This window comes from Salmo salar, chromosome ssa08, assembly GCF_905237065.1.
Source record: "Salmo salar chromosome ssa08, Ssal_v3.1, whole genome shotgun sequence".
Lineage (NCBI taxonomy): Eukaryota > Metazoa > Chordata > Actinopteri > Salmoniformes > Salmonidae > Salmo > Salmo salar.
In genome coordinates, this window is record NC_059449.1 from 12,487,750 (window position 1) to 12,504,810 (window position 17,061).

At 44.7% G+C, this 17,061-nt stretch overlaps 1 protein-coding gene across 3 annotated transcripts in view; it reads left to right on the forward strand.

The window, feature by feature from the left end:
• The window catches only part of LOC106610174 (F-box/WD repeat-containing protein 7), a 204,611-nt gene that overhangs the window by 20,712 nt on the left and 166,838 nt on the right, over positions 1-17,061 (forward strand). The window contains exon 2 of one of the 3 annotated variants that reach the window (XM_045722727.1): positions 10,708-10,904. The exons of the other annotated variants lie outside the window; for them this stretch is intronic. The gene's annotated coding sequence lies outside the window, so the exon portion shown is untranslated. The remainder of the gene's footprint in view (positions 1-10,707; positions 10,905-17,061) is intronic. 3 annotated transcript variants of the gene reach the window in all.

A 17,061-nucleotide genomic window follows, 5' to 3' on the forward strand; every position in this document is an offset into this window, starting at 1 on the left:
TCCCTGGGTGGGCTGTGCCACACAATCATTAGGGCCCAAACGGAACGGCCCACCTCTGTATTGGGGGTCCATACAGGGTCCAGGTCCCCAACATTATCACGCTATAAGGCAACTGGCTATAAGCTTCTCCCGTTTCTCTCATTTTGACTGACTCGGCAAATAGTCCTCAACAGCATAGGAGCAAAGACCAAGTTTCAGAGCTGAATATGGGCAGTGTAAAGAGTGCATAATCGTTAACTTCTTCTTTTTTCTTACACTGACACAAGTGTAAAACAAGTGTAAAACTAAACGAACCAATAGGATTATTGGCTTAGACATACTGGCAGCTTTGTCAGACCCCGACTGGTATGACTTCTGCTTTCAACCATTCATTGTTCCCAACCAAGCGGATCGATAGCCATTGACATGCTATAATCAGGACAGGAAAATATGTATTTTGAGGCTATGTTACTATGCCTTGTGTGTGTGTGCAAACACCCCACTCAAGTCACTTAAGTGTTTCTCTGCACCACTCTGCCCAAGACCAGCTCATTAAGGGGTATTATGCAGTCCTAGACTAGTCCCAGAGAACTGAGACCAAGGGGGCTGACTGCAGCCAAAGTCCTCACCCCTTAATGCTCTCATTTGAGGGGGAAAGTATGTTCAGAAGAGCCCATGTCTGGCCGCTGCCCGGTGTGTCATAACTCATTTTCTTGTCACTGTAGAGACAGCTGTCCTTTTATTTAGGGGGTTAAAGATGGGCTACAACCCAAATTGTATTGGCACCCTATTCCCTACACCCTATTCCCCATTTGGGAAGCACCTGTGGAGACCGCAGAGTTCTGGGTAGGCTTGGACAATACACCGTATACCAGGGGATTTTGAAGTACTGACAACCCTAGTTCCGGGGCTAATTTGTGTGTACCAGGTGGGACTCGTATACACACATACACAGACAGTCCCTCCTGGTACCTCTGGGGCAGAAGTCTCTCAGTGAGCTGGAGGAAGGCAGCCCGCATGGCTTTGCCTGGGAAAAGTCCTACGCTGCACAGCATACAGTCCCTAAAAGAATGTGTTTCGGTGAAATAGTTTTTTTGCACAATAGTTTGTCAGTGACAGCAGCTGCCTGAGCCCTCTGGGTGTATTGGGTCTTCTAAACATATGGGCACTATTTTCTTTTTCTTTATTGCCGTGATTTGATAAGCATAACGTGCACTCTGATATTAGCCTAATACAATTTCCCTCAATTATCACTTCTATGCAGTCATTGGTTGCAAAATGCTAATCTCTGATAGTTGAAAGTCAGACCGTTCCACTTGGAGAGGAATAGTAAGTAGGGAATGTGACTCGAGCCCTACGGTTAGATGTTTTCCCCTATAGCCTGTTCTGCTGCTGTACCGTTATCTACCGTTTTGGAACAGGGTCCAGTATTCTCTCCAAGACCCTCAGGAAGAATAGCTTCTGCTTCCGCAAAAACGAATGGGGATCCCGAAAAAAGCAATAAGGAGGCATCTGGCTTTTCAACATCCAAAGGCCCTCGGAAACACTCCAGCTTACGCTCATGATGTCTTTCTAAGTATGGGCTTTATATGCTTGGGCTTTTATTAGCCTACTACCTTATTAGCTCCATCCATCCTTTGCTTGTGGCTTGATCAAGCTTCACTCAATTTAGTATTTTTTTATTTAACCTTTTTTTATTTAACTAGTCGGTTAAGAACAAATTCTTATTTACAATGACAGCCAAACCCGGACCACGCTGAGCCAATTGTGCGCCGTCTATGGGACTCCCAATCACGGCCAGATGTGATGCAGCCTGGATTCGACCAGGGACTGTAGTGACACCTCTTGCACTGAGATGCAGTGCCTTGGACCGCTGCGCCACTCGGGAAATTAATGAGGTATTCCATGTATTACATTTACATTTACGTCATTTAGCAGACGCTCTTATCCAGAGCGACTTACAAATTGGTGCATTCACCTTATGATATCCAGTGGACAACCACTTTACAATAGTACATCTATATCTTTTTTTTGGGGGGGGGGGGGTTAGAAGGATTACTTTATCCTATCCCAGGTATTCCTTAAAGAGGTGGGGTTTCAGGTGTCTACAGAAGGTGGTGATTGACTCCGCTGTCCTGGCGTCGTAGCAACACATTGTTTGACACATTGTTCTACCGCGACTATCTGTGATTTCATGGTCCTTGCTGTGCAAACGAGGACCGCCCAGCACAACTATAAAAAAATAAATTGAATAATTCAGGAGGCTTGTCAGCTAGGGCTACATGCTGCCACTGCCAGACGTTCGGCTGTGCGACCCTCTTCTCCAGATTGCGTCTTATCAGGATGTGCTTGCCTCCCCTAGCAGTAGACCAGAGGCAGAGCAGGGAGAGAGGCTATCCCCAAGCCCCATGCTATTAGCCTTCCCAGCTGGACTACTCCTCTGCAGACACAGGGTTCAAATACTATTCAAAATATTTCAAGAACTTTGAGCATTTGCCTAGGGTGCCAGATGGGTGGCGTTTTGCAGTTTTGGGACTATGCTATTCATCCAGTAAACCAGGCAAGCTCAATCAAGCACAAAGAAAGTATTTGAAATGATTTTGAATAGTATTTCAACCCAGGTCCTGCTCCTTTCTCTCCCCTGGGCCCAGCAGGTGGCTGTAGGTCTGGGATTCAGCCCCCGTTCTTTCACAAGAGGCACTCGAACACAGAGCGCAGAGGCTTGTATTGGTAAGGAAGTGAAGCGGCTGGAGCTCTGTGTTGGAACATGATGTATGTCAGTGGGAAGCAGTTTTAAATCACCTCCCGTTGCTGTTGCTTGATTTGGGTCATTATGAATGTTGGGTTCTCTCTCAGCTATCTGGCATCACATGTCAACAGCCAGGAATCTATACCCTATATTCTTGATGGGAAGGACAGAAGAAATGTCTGTCATCAAACACTGAGTCTTTTATTGACCTATGCACAGCCTAACGGTTAAGAGCATTGAGCCAGTAACCGGAAGGTCGCTGGTTCAAATCCCCGAACTGACTAGGTGACAAATCTTGTCTGTTCCCTTGAGCAAGGCACTTAACCCATTTGCTCCTGTAAGTCGCTCTGGATAAGAACGTCTGCTAAATGACTCAAATGTAGTCGTTCACAGTTCTTGTTGGTGTGTATGATTTAGTGAGACACGTCCAGGCTGCATCGCACCCGGCCGTGATTGGGAGTCCCATAGCGTGGCGCACAATTGGCCCAGCGTTGGCCGGGGTAGTCCGGCATAGTGAATAAGATTTTTTTTTTCTTAACTGACTTGCCTAGTTAAATGAAAAACATAAGACTTAAATGGCCTAGTCTATGGCCCCCCTTGAACATAATTGAATGGAATTGTAGCTTCTGGCGTTGGACCATGGAAGTATGAGCTGCATAGCGGGAATATGTAATGATATGTGAAACTCTCTTTTTACCAAAATGAGTAGTCTCCTATGGTGAGGACAGGTCACCAGAATTGGGTTGTAAAATGTACTGCTTATTCCCTCCTGATCCCGGGATCCTCAAACCCGGGATTTCAGGAAAACCGGGGAATTGATTGAAAGTTCCTGGAATTTTGTAACCCTACACCAGAATGAACAGGGCAAGTAGTGTGTTTAAACAGGAACTGTATGTGTTAGCTTTGTGGTAGGCCTACAGTAATAATAGTCAGGTTTCCTGTAGTCCTTGGACTCTGTTCCCGTCAAATTACATTTCTGTTGAAATATGGGTCTTAGTGTTTAAATACAGTTGCATTAGAACAGTCATCAATGTTGATACGCTGTCCCTTGAAATAACTGTTTTGTACTAATCTAGAGACAATAAGTCAATCTGTTTTCTCTTTTTCCTCAAAGGGAGGCATGGTACTGTTTACAGACGTGTTTAACCCAGCCCTTTGTGTGTCTGTAGCCTGTTTTTAACTAACAGCTTGGATAGAAGGCCAAACACTTTCTGTTTCCTCCCAGATACTCTTAATATCCTTATGCTGGGAGGCAGTTAAGTGTTGCTAAGTGATGCCTGACAAGGGAAAGGCCAGAGGTTTGGATGTTTAATTGGGTGAAATAATCCTAGAAATATAATTAATAGAATGGGCATCTCCATTCAAGTAAATTATGGCGTAATAGATGAACTGGCTGCAATTTTGAGTGTACACATAGGAGCAACACAGGAAGTGGACCCATCAATCTGTGCTGGGATTTGTTGAAGCAACTCAAGTGACATTACAAAAATACATTCCATTGCATGAGCCAAATCAGTTAGCATAATTTGCTTGAACTTTCTTCATTAGCCTGGAAATTATTGCATCACAACACCAGGCAGCCATTGTGAGTAACCGTGGCAATTTCGATTGGTTAACTCGTGGGGACAGAGGTTCCAAGCCTGTTCTATTAATTCTATTTCTATGGATATTTATCATACCCTGCCCCAGTTTACCAGTGGTGGTTGACCTCTAAAACATGCATTGGGCCTACTTAGGATATTCAGAGGCTATGGAATCAGACCAAGTAGTTTTTGGTGAGTATGAGTTTTGAGTTGGGAAGATGGACAGAGCATGGAGACAAGAGGACTCCTTTCCTGTACCTCTTCAGCTTCATCCATCCATTCCCACAGTTCTCCCTTGCTGCCAGGACAGCAAATCCTGACAATGAGGGCCAGTGTGTCTTCCAGTCAGGCTCCTTCTTTTTGTAAAAGCCCCTCACCTAGCTTAACTTTCCCCCCTCCAGAGCAGGTGAAAGAGCCGCTCTGTTTCCATCAGTGACTGAGTGATTGGCTACTTTCTAGCCAAGTGGGATAAGGCAGACACTTGAACGCTCCGCAAGGATGCCCAGTGGACCTGGGAGTTATGGAAGAAGATATAAGGACACTTCAGAGGGACCACAGGAGGAAAAGTTCTCAGAGATGTTCACTTTTCACGGTATATTGGATGTGTAACCAGGCCAGCTTAGTACAGCTTGATGTGGCTCCGCTCTGTTCGACTCAGTAGTGTGAAAAGCTCTATGGTGACAGGCTTTTTACCTCGACAACCTTTTTATTTAGACAGCACGATTACTGTCACCTGTGTAATCCAAAGCCAGGGGAGGCCTTGGGGTGAGCCAGCTTGATCGCTCGCTACAGGCAAAAGTACATCCGTGTGGAAGTTACAGGCCCAGATCATTACAGGGAGGGGATGGTGTGTCCGGTGATGGGTTCAATCCCATCTAAGCCTCTAGCAGCTGCCAGTCTGTAATTACGAGGCAGCTCCCTCCACTGCACTGTACCCTGCCACTGAAACAACCAATGCCATGATGTGGTCTGTGGCTTATAAATGCTGCCGGAAGTTTTTGAGAAGGGGTTGTCACTGCACGCTACAGCTGGTTTTTAATCGGCAGGGCATGCATGAAACTCACTGTAACGATACCATGTTAGATCACCTTGAGATGTAGTGCATCTAGGACAGGGTTGTCAAACTCATTCCATGGAGGGCGTAGTGGCTGCGTCAGTCCAGTACAATGGAGGAGCTAAAACCCACAGACACTCAGCCCTCCGTGGAATGAGTTTGACATGTGATCTAGGTTCTAGAAGATCGTGGCAAATGCCTCAACATGACTCGTGTCGGCCTTTATCAACCTAGATGTGTCTTAACACTGCCAACTCCCCCAAAAATTCCCTTCTGCAAAATTACTGATTTGCAGCTGCTTGAGAATTTGTTGTGGTAGCACAATTGTTAGTGCTTTGATGATCGTAGAACAGCAACATGAATTTGATTTAGTGACTCAAGACATTCCTGACCTACAACATCTGGAGCTCATACTCCTCTCCGTATTTCACAGCGACGATAACAACACGGCATTTTTACTATCCGGTCTGATTCGGAGCTTTTAGAGATTTAACAGATGAATTGGAGCATTATAGGTGATTTCTTACGGTTAGAACATCTTAGTGTGGCTTTGGCTAGGCCTGTGTATTAAAGTCCTATTTTAACTTCCCCCATGATGCTATGCCTAGCAGCAGTACATGTAAAAGTGACTGTCTTACTACACAGGTTCCCACAGTAGCACAGTAGCACCTCCAACTCTCCATCACCTTTTTGAGAAAGAGGGTGTCTGTATTTTTCTGTGTGTGCTTTAAATTCGGCTGACAGTGTTGGATTTCAGCCACTGAGATGATGGCTCCTGTTGCCTTTGGAAATGTAATCTGCATTTTCTCCTCGTCTCCAGAATCACTTTGGGGGGGAAATGATGAATAGCTGTTGATAGGTATAAGACTATACACGTCAGCGCTCTGGGACCCATCCACATGCTATGTCTTTTTTGCTATGTCTCACTTGCTACTTCAACATTCAACAAAACCTTGGCAAGACAAGTTAAAAGGCATGCTGCAGTAGGGTATCGATTTTCTTCTATTTCGCTGTATAAGTAGTAGCCTGTTTGCTGTCTCCAGCTCTGACTGTTGTCACTCAGCCAAAATGGATCTGATATTTCCTTCCTTTTCCTTCATTGTCAGTGGATCACTAACTGGTGCAGTCTCTACTTCTTCACATGAAAGGAGAACGAGTGGGAGTAGAGGGGCAGTCTTCTGTACGGCCGAGCTCTCAAAGTTGGGGTGGGTGGGTCGATGTCCCAGAGACCGGCGGTTGTGTGAAACAGTCGATTAGGATTCAGTGTTTATGAATTGAAGCAGGGAGTGAGGGAGGGAGGGAGGGAGAGCGGATAAGAGATGGCAGGGAAGAAGGGAATGGTTGGCAGAGTGTTTTCGACCCGGGTCTGTTTTATTCATCGTGTCTGGCCTAATGAAGACATGCCTTTTTTGAGCTGGGTAGGGTAGCTGAGATGTGGGGAGAGAGGGGTGGCTGGAGTCAGGCCAGGGCTCTGCTTCTCCCTGAAGAGGCTTGACTGTTGCTCTGTTCTGCTGTTGTCCCCAGAGCAGAGGCATAGGGCCACGAGAGATCAGTCGTTTCGTTAGGGAGGCTACCTCATATGAAGAGAAGCCTGTCTTAATCATCGTCGTAATCAGTGACGTGTAGTGGTTAAAGAAATCGGTGGGTAAACTCTGAACGCCGGTCTCAGAAACTCACGCTTCCTATACTTTCAATGCATTTTTCTGCAAAAGGTGGGTGAACTGTTACCTGCGTTTACTTGCCACTACACCACGAGTCGTAATCACTCATCATAATTATATATCTTTTCATTTTCAAATGTTTAGCTCTTGTTTCTCTAACTTTTTCTCCCACTATCACTCAGGCCTCTCCCAATCTTACCCTTCTTTCTACATTCCTTTATCGCCCTACACTACCAATCTATCCAGATACTGTCAAGCCTGCCACTGACAAGTTCCCCTGACCCATAATGGGTTTGTTTCAAAACTCCTCCCACTGTCCATTCCTTTCTGCCTTGGGGGGGGGCATGGCCCTTAGAAAAACATAGAAAGAGGAACCATATGCCTGGCAAATGTTGGCCCATCAATAGGCCCATTGTCTATGCTCCTCTTTGTAAGAATTGAAGAGATGAGTCTTTACAGCGAATGTCATGTCACATGGGTGTTAAGCGCACTGGTGTGTCATAGATGCTAGTTTAGTAACTTCATCTGAGAGGGCTTTGAGATGCGTTGGGCTATCTTTCTTGGTTGTAAATCAACTCTGTGCTAAAGAGCAACTTCTTTTGGTTTTAAATGGCTTCTGTGGCATCGATATTAGTCAAACATTTATTCTAGTGTCAAAATTCACTACAAGGTAATAATAGGATCGTTTTGGTGATAGTCAGTCTCATCCAAAACTGAGATTTCTGAGTTCGTCACAACTTACTGAGTGTTGGGTTGGATGACGATCGTGCCCGCGTGCCCACTACCACGAGAGAAGCAGCTGTGCTGATTCCGCTCTATCAACTGCGCACGCTCCATCCAATCAGAGCTGCCCGAACCTCCAGACAGTGAGACAGACCTGTCCCATTACACAGCGCCTTGGACTTGTTTACGTAAGACAACACTAAACAATGTTATGTTGAAATAACCCTTGGCCCTAAGCCCTTTATGGAGTGGCCTCTTGTTGATGTGTTTGATAGTGGTCGCATATTGATGTGTGTGTTGATGTGTTTGATAGTGGTCGCATATTGATGTGTGTGTTGATGTGTGCGCATCTGTGAAAGAGACGTTGGTCACAGCATGACTCACTGTCGAAATAAAGGCTAAATAAATAATCACTCATGTCTGCCACTTTTTTGGGGGGTGGCAAAATAGGGATTGAGGCGATCAGAGCGTGCTTGAATCCCAAATGCAACTTGGCAATATTCCAAAACTAATTTTTGTATTTTTTTTTTTAAACATTTATTTTACCTTTTATTTAACTAGACAAGTCAGTTAAGAACACATTTTTATTTTCAATGACTGCCTTGTTCAGGGGCAGAACGACAGATTTTTACCTTGTCAGTTTGGGGATTCGATCTTGCAACCTTTCGGTTACTAGTCCAACGCTCTAACCACTAGGCTACCTGCCGCCCCATTTGCGAGCATCTTGTGTCCGGCCTGTTTTGTAACGTCATGAATCCCTATGAAACACTGCCAGACACACTCACATTCTGGTAATAGATAGTTAGGTTGTATTAAACAGAATGACAACAAATCACACGGGACTTGACAACCTGATTGTGCCCTGGCTGCTAAATGTACCTGCTAGCTACTACTAGCTAGCTTAATTGACAAACAGAAATGTAACTTGGCTAGCTAGCTAGTGATTTTGGGCACTGATAAACAGCTTGTAGCAGCTTGTGCTTTATTTACAATAGTTTGACAACTTACAGATGAAGTTGTAGACATGTTATTGTAGACATGTTATCTCAGAAATCCGTCCCGATTCGGTAGACTGTATGCAGTACACTGACTGGTTTCTTTTTTTACTTGAGAAATACTGCACCAAACACCATAGCTAGATGTAAAATTGCACGACTAAAACCTCTACAAAAATGTCTAAATGAATTACATTTTTCTTGATTCATCTTGGACTATTTTTGGACTATTTTGAGGTGACTATTTTGAGGAAGTGGCTATGTTGTTGCTACGGTGACTCAGGGGGACAAACAGTACCTGCCAGGGTTTGATATGCGTACATAACACACCCACATCAAACATCAACCCCTGTTTGTCTTGAGTCATGGCCGCTAGCGTTTCTTAACCTAACCTAACCTGAGCAATCTTCAAAACGAGGCCAAATCAGAAAGTTCAGTCGATCTTTAACACCTGCTATTTCACTTAGCAAGTTGACGTTTTCATTTAAAATGTTCTAGTTCTTTGACAGTCCGTAGTCCGTACCAAGTTTCATTCAGATATAAGTGTCGGGCCTTGCCTCAAGATGCACACAAGACATATTCCAAAGTAAGATAAATTATTCATTTGACTGGGAAGGAAATAGGATTGTCATTGCCAAAGACCCCAACCTTGTGCAGTAAGGCGGTGCCTGAAAAACCTGCACTAGAAGAACCGTAACAAACCCGTCTTGAAATAGATAGTAGCAAGGCGTGTTGTGTTGGAATGTCTTTGTGGTCGCTCCTCTTCTGTTCCTCTCTTCAACATGTATTATCCCATTCTTTCATTCCCACCCTCGCCCCTCCCCCACTCATTCTCTTTATTACTTCTTCTCGCCAATCTTCTCCCCCGTAACTGAAGCTTTTGGCAGCCCGTCCCGGCGTTCATTATCATTACCCTGTGTGGATGAAATGTGATCTGTGTTTCGCTGGTGGAGACCTCCGCTGCTGTGGCCCTCGCCTCTGGAGGAAAGGTAGCATCACGGGGATCGTTGGATTTCACCCACGGCTCAGTGTGAAAAGCTGCAGAATGAGAATGAGGTAGAGAGGAAATGATTCCCTCCGCATTCCTGCAGTAATTTGAGGACCGTCACTCCTCCTTGCTTTCTCCCTACTGCCTGGTGTTTGCAGCTGGGCTAGGCTAGCTGTAGTAGGCCTAGTTACTATGTTCATTCACTAGGAGGGGCTGCCATGAAGCAGGTTTCTTTTCCATATGACACTGCTGCCCAACTTTGAGTGGTGTATACAGCTAAAGCATAGGGCCAATTGTAACGGGAAAAAGATTTTCACCCTATGAAAATACAGCTGAAAGAGAGGCAATTAATGACTGAGGTTCCTGTTGAACTATTATGTATATTACCCAAACTAATAACCTCACTGATTAAAAAAAAATAATAATAATAATAATTGAAAGGTCAAAATGAAGTCACACGTGGCCTTTCTGTTCACTGTTGACTAATGGGTTTTACACACACATTACATACATGGTTTTAATGCCCTTGCATTAAGGCTTTTATAACCCCTTACACCCTTGGCTTGGCACCCCCAGGTTCCAGACTGTGGTTTTGAGTCAGGGAAAATATCTTGACTTGTGCTATGTCATGGCTACCAAGCCTGAGAAACACGACAACAGACTGGCAGCTGAATGTGTCACCTCTCACAGTTAGACCTGGGTTCAAATACTATTTGAAATCTTTCAAATACTTTGAGTGTTTGCTGGAGTGCCAGATGGGTGGCGTTTGCGCCTCGACCGTTGGTTCCTTTGGAACAGGCAAGCTCAGTCAAGCACGGATAGAGTATTTTAAATGATTTCAAATAGTATGTGAACCCAGGTCTAGTGCAGGCAGCTAGGTCATGTCGGGTGTGACCTGACAAGACCTTGTTTATTATTCAGTGGTTAGCCTCTCACCTACCTGCTCTTTTACCTTTTCTTGCTGTGTGTTTTCAGTAAATAGCCTACAGCTGTGAGAACACGTCTGCCCTGCCTGGAGAAATACCAGACCTCCCAAAGATCACGCCCTTACAGGGAACTCTCTGTTATGAGGACATGACAAGTGATCTTACGCCGCTAAGCCTAGACTGTTATGGGAGAAGAGTCCGAGCTCAGAAGACATTGTCCTCCATACCGGGTCAAATAAAAGTTAGGTAAATAAATCACATTTTATTTGTCACATGCGCCGAATACAACAGGTGTAGACCTTACCATGAAATGTCTACTTACACATATCATGGTACAGTAAGGGCTTGTAACAAAAATACACTCCATTTGAACCAAACCAAACGCCATCCTGTACATGCCCATACATTGTTTGCGATGTCTGCTTCCCCCCCAAAGGTCAAGGTGGTTTACTGTTGATAGACGTGTACGAATAGTTTGTTTTGTAAGTGGAGATTCCTCTTTGTCCCATGGCCCTCCTTGGAGCCTAGACTTGTTTCTTAAACACAGACCTCAGTCCAGTTACCATGCATTAAAAAACGAATTCAAGGAGCAGCACAAGGGCTGGGCCCGTATTCACAAAGCATCTGATCTAGGATCAGATCCCTCAGTTTTATTCATTAGTCAAAACCTAGGCCCTAGACCAGCAGCACTCGTACTCTGAGACGCTTTGTGAATACAGGCCCTGGCTAGGTTCAGTCTAGCACATCTGGAAACGGTCTGGGAATTATACACACATCAAATCACAGACGTTGTCTGCGTTTAGTCATTACAGTACATCTGTCTTGGCAGCCTTGCGGCATTTTTCTGAAGTAGGATGTTTGTTCACGTATTGCACAGGCCTGTGTTTGTGTGCATGATGTACTTTAATCTTCTTCTTTAGTCCGGAGTGTGCGGAGGTGTGTAGATCCGGCTGTTTGCCACTCGAGAGACCTGGCGCTGTTGATTTGAAGTGTGTCGACTCTTATGGCCCTGCTGAGGCAATCGGATCCCTCATGGTGTGGGTGGCAGAGGAGAAACTGTAGCATGGTCCTTGAAAGGAGAGCGTGTTAGTTTGTTTCTATGGCATCTTCCACCCATGTATAGTGATGGATGTTACTTTACTCTCTGAGAAAGACCGTAGCTCCCGGAGATTCAGTGTATGTTTTCTGATGTAGATTACGTGCCTTGCATCAGCATACAGATTTACTGTAGTTCCCAGTAGCTTATTTTCTTTGGATTATCCCTAAACTAGCCTCGTTGTGTGGTTGATAATGTGTACTGATTATTCTGGCTTATGTCGTAACTTATTTCCTCTTCCTCCACGGAGAACAATCTAGCAGTTCATAGGACTGTGTAATTTATTGGCCTGTCACATCATGTGTTCAAAGAAAGCCTGTCACAAACCACCTGTTAATAACACAAACAAAGAACGTTAAAGGCCCAGTGCAGTCATTTTGGACACCTACTCATTCAAGGGTTTTTCTTTATTTTTACTATTTTCTACATTGTAGAATAATAGTGAAGACATCGAAACTATGAAATAACACATGGAGTCATGTAGTAACCAAAAAAGTGTTAAACAAATCAAAATATATTTGAGATTCTTCAAATAGCCTTGCCTTGATGACAGCTTTGCACACTCATGGCATTCTCGCAACCAGCTTCACCTGGAATGCTTTTTACTCGGGGGCTCCCGAGTGGTGCTGCGGTCTAAGGCACTGCATCTCGGTGCTAGAGGCATCACAACAGACACCCTGGTTCGAATCCAGGCGGTATCACAACCGCTCGTGATTAGGAGTCCCATAGGGTAGCGCACAATTGGCCCAGCGTCGTCCGGGTTTGGCCAGTTTAGGCCTTCATTGTAAATAAGAATTTGTTCTTAACTGACTTGCCTAGTTAAATAAAATAATAGCACTTGTTGGCTGCTTTTCCTTCACTCTTTGGTCCAACTCATCCCAAACCATCTCAATTGGGTTGAGGTCAGCTAATTGTGGAGGCCAGGTCATCTGATGCAGCACTCCATCACTCTCCTTCTTGGTCAAATAGCCCTTTTGGGTCATTGTCCTGTTGAAAAGCAAATTATAGTCCCACTAAGCCCAAACCAGATGTGATGGCGTATCACTGCAGAATTCTGTGGTAGCCATGCTGGTTAAGAGTGCCTTGAATTCTAAATAAATCACTGACAGTGTCACCAGCAAAGCACCATCACACGCAGGCCAGATTCACGCAGTCTCTGAACAGTTGGTGTTGAAATATGTCTGTTACTTAAACTCAGAAGCATTTATATTTGGGCTGCAATTTCTGAGGCTGGTGACTTTAATGAACTTGTCCTCTGCAGCAGGGGTAACTCTGGGCTTTCCTTTCCTGTGGCGGTCCTCATGAGGGCCAGTTTCATCATAGTGCTTGATGGTTTTTGCGACTGCACTTGAGGAAACTTTCAAAGTTCTTGACATTTTCTGTATTGACTGAACTTCAGGTCTTAAAGTAATGATGAACTGTTGTTTCTCTTTGCTTATTTGAGCTGTAAATGCCATAATATGGACTTAGCCCTATTTGGTAAAATACCACCCCTACCTTGTTACGACATAACTCATTTGGCTCAAACGCATTAAGAAGGAAAGAAATTCCACAAATTAACTTTTAAATTTTAATTGAAATGCATTCCAGGTGACTACCTCATAAAGCTGGTTGAGTGAATGCCAAGACTATGCAAAGCTGTCATCAAGGCAAAGTGTGGCTACTAATCTCAAATGTAAAACCTATTTTGAGTTGTTTAACACTTAAAAAAAAAAATATATATATATATATATTATAGCTCCAAAAAATAAAGGGAACACATCCTAGATCTGAATTAATGAAATAATCTTATTAAATACTTTTTTCTTTACAGTTGAATGTGCTGACAACAAAATCACACACAAATAATCAATGGAAATCCAATTTATCAACCCATGGAGGTCTGGATTTGGAGTCACACTCAAAATTAAAGTGGAAAACCACACTACAGGCTGATCCAACTTTGATGTAATGTCCTTAAAACAAGTCAAAATGAGGCTCGATAGTGTGTGTGGCCTCCACGTGCCTGTATAACCTCCCTACAACGCCTGGGCATGCTCCTGATGAGGTGGCGGATGGTATCCTGAGGGATCTCCTCCCAGACCTGGACTAAAGCATCCGCCATCTCCTGGACAGTCTGTGGTGCAACGTGGCGTTAGTGGATGGAGCGAGACATGATGTCCCAGATGTGCTCAATTGGATTCAGGTCTGGGGAACGGGCGGGCCAGTCCATAGCATCAATGCCTTCCTCTTGCAGGAACTGCTGACACACTCCAGCCACATGAGGTCTAGCATCGTCTTGCATTAGGAGGAACCAAGGGCCAACCGCACCAGCATATGGTCTCACAAGGGGTCTGAGGATCTCATCTCGGTACCTAATGGCAGTCAGGCTACCTCTGGCGAGCACATGGAGGGCTGTGCGGCCCCCCAAAGAAATGCCACCCCACACCATGACTGACCCACCTCCAAACCGGTCATGCTGGAGGATGTTGCAGGCAGCAGAATGTTCTCCACGGCGTCTCCAGACTCTGTCACGTCTGTCATATGTGCTCAGTGTGAACCTGCTTTCCACCTGTGAAGAGCACAGGGCGCCAGTGGCGAATTTGCCAATCTTGGTGTTCTCTGGCAAATGCCAAATGTCCTGCACGGTGTTGGGCTGTAAGCACAACCCCCACCTGTGGACGTCGGGCCCTCTTACCACCCTCATGGAGTCTGTTTCTGACCGTTTGAGCAGACACATACACATTTGTGGCCTGCTGGAGGTCATTTTGCAGGGCTCTGGCAGTGCTCCTCCTGCTCTTCCTTGCACAAAGGCGGAGGTAGCGGTCCTGCTGCTGGGTTGTTGCCCTCATACGGCCTCCTCCACGTCTCCTGATGTACTGGCCTGTCTCCTGGTAGCGCCTCCATGCTCTGGACACTACGCTGACAGACACAGCAAACCTTCTTGCCACAGCTCGCATTGATGTGCCATCCTGGATGAGCTGCGCTACCTGAGCCACTTGTGTGGGTTGTAGACTCCGTCTCATGCTACCACTAGAGTGAAAGCACCGCCAGCATTCAAAAGTGACCAAAACATCAGCCAGGAAGCATAGGAACTGAGAAGTGGTCTGTGGTCTCCACCTGCAGAACCACTCCTTTATTGGGGGTGTCTTGCTTATTGCCTATAATTTCCACCTGTTGTCTATTCCATTTGCACAACAGCATGTGAAATTTATTGTCCATCAGTGTTGCTTCCTAAGTGGACAGTTTGATTTCACAGAATTGTGATTGACTTGGAGTTACATTGTGTTGTTTAAGTGTTCCCTTTATTTTTTTTAGCAGTGTATATTGGTTACTACATGTGTCCATATGTGTTATTTCAGAGTTTTGATGTCTTCACTATTATTCTACAATGTAGAAAATAGTTCAAATAAACGCTTGAATGAGTAGTTGTGTCCAAACGCATATACACACACACAGTGTTCGTGCGTGCGCACACTTCATTCATTCACACGGAGGTTGGAATAGTACTGTGAAAATGATAAAGCCCTTTTTAGTGTAAGATCTGTTTGAAAAGACCATCTGAAATGTCAGCCTGTTTTGGTGGAAAAACTTTTTGGGCCTTCCTGGTGACGTCAACATATGGTCGTAGACCATGACGAAAGAGTTACAAACTTCTCTGCCAATAACCGCTCATTTCAAACCAGTTTGCATACTGGTGTGATTGGTATAAGGATGCTTAGTGTAACCCATGTCATGTTTTTATCCATCAGGACTCACTTAATGCATCCTCCTTCCCTTTATACACTGTCTTCATTCAACAAAGGACTTTGTATGAACTCTGTCTGGGATTTGAACTTTCTCTTGGTTAATTCCCTCTACTACCTTCTGTCCAGTCCAGCCATAATGCCTGTTTGTTGTGCTGGCCAAGGTCACTGGATAAGGTAATGGTGTCAAAATCAGGGGCTACATGTATCTTGGCTTGGGCTGTGACTGTCATGAAATTTTGAACGACGATAATTGGCCAGCCAAATGACCTCTGTAACCGCAATAACCGTTCGAATAGCAATTTAAAACATTTTGATGTGGGCACACATTTTCTCCTCTCCTCCGCTCCTGACTGCATGTGCTGCCATAGAAATAGAGTGAACGGAACGGGTGTTCCCATTCAAGTCAATGATAGCATAATGGGTGGGTGGATTGGCAAGGAGTAAAGCAGGAAGTGTACCCATCAATATGTGCTGTGATTTGTTGATTCAACTCAACTGACATTACAAAAATGACATTCCATTGCATGAGCCACATCAGTTAACATCATTTGAATGGACATTCTACATTCCCGTAAATTATTGCAAGACAATACCAGGCAGCCATTGCGAGTGTACCCATGAGTTTACAAGTCAAAATTGACACACGAATGCCTGGCTATCCAGTCTTCAGGCAGCTGTTAATTCCACAAACAAAATATTGTATGACATTTTTTTTTAAATAAACGGTAAAGGTTATTTAATTTCATCCGTAACCGTTGGTTACATGGTAATTGTACCAGCTAGAGATAAACGACTGTCCCGGAGGTTCAAGGCCGACCACGGTACTGCAGGCATTGTTAGCAGAAAACAGGATCCCTCATTTGGGTGAATGAACAAAAATCTTTGTCTTCAAAAAAATGATGTATTTACACAATCATGGTACCAATAATTGTTTCTAATAAACCACATTTATGTCCTTGAACTGATTATTTTAAAATAGCACACAGAAGTTATAATGATCATTTAGTTGCTAATGGCAGCCTGCAGTACTCCGGTCGGCCTTCAACTTGAGTTACTCGATGAGAGGGGGCAGCACTGAGCTAGCCTGCAACGTCACTTCCTGGAGTAGTTCTAACAGTGCATGTATGTCTCCATGAGACGCCATCTTAACAGACTTCACTTGGCTTCAATGCGCTATTGAGTCTTCACATGGGAATGAGTGGTGTCACGTGATCGATGGCTTTGTCCATGCATACATACATACATACAGCCCATCTGTTTCACCTCCCTGTGTGTGTGTGTGTGTGTGCCTGAGCAGCTCTAAGCATGTGCCTAGGCCAGGTGTCCTCCATCTGGATGACAGTGTGGTGGCTGGGGATTCTTCAGCTCCTCTACAGTCTAACCTGGATTAGCCAGAGCCCAGGCTGGGGTTGGATACTGCTGGGGTCATTGGCCTCCAGACTAACCACCTGTTACACAGGCAGTGAGTTAATAATTGAAGTCTTCCTGGGCTCCAGTTAGGCGTTTTCACATTATTTCACATTATTGGGCGACTCATACTATGCTGCCTCTGTTTTCTCTTCACATTGTCCAACTATGG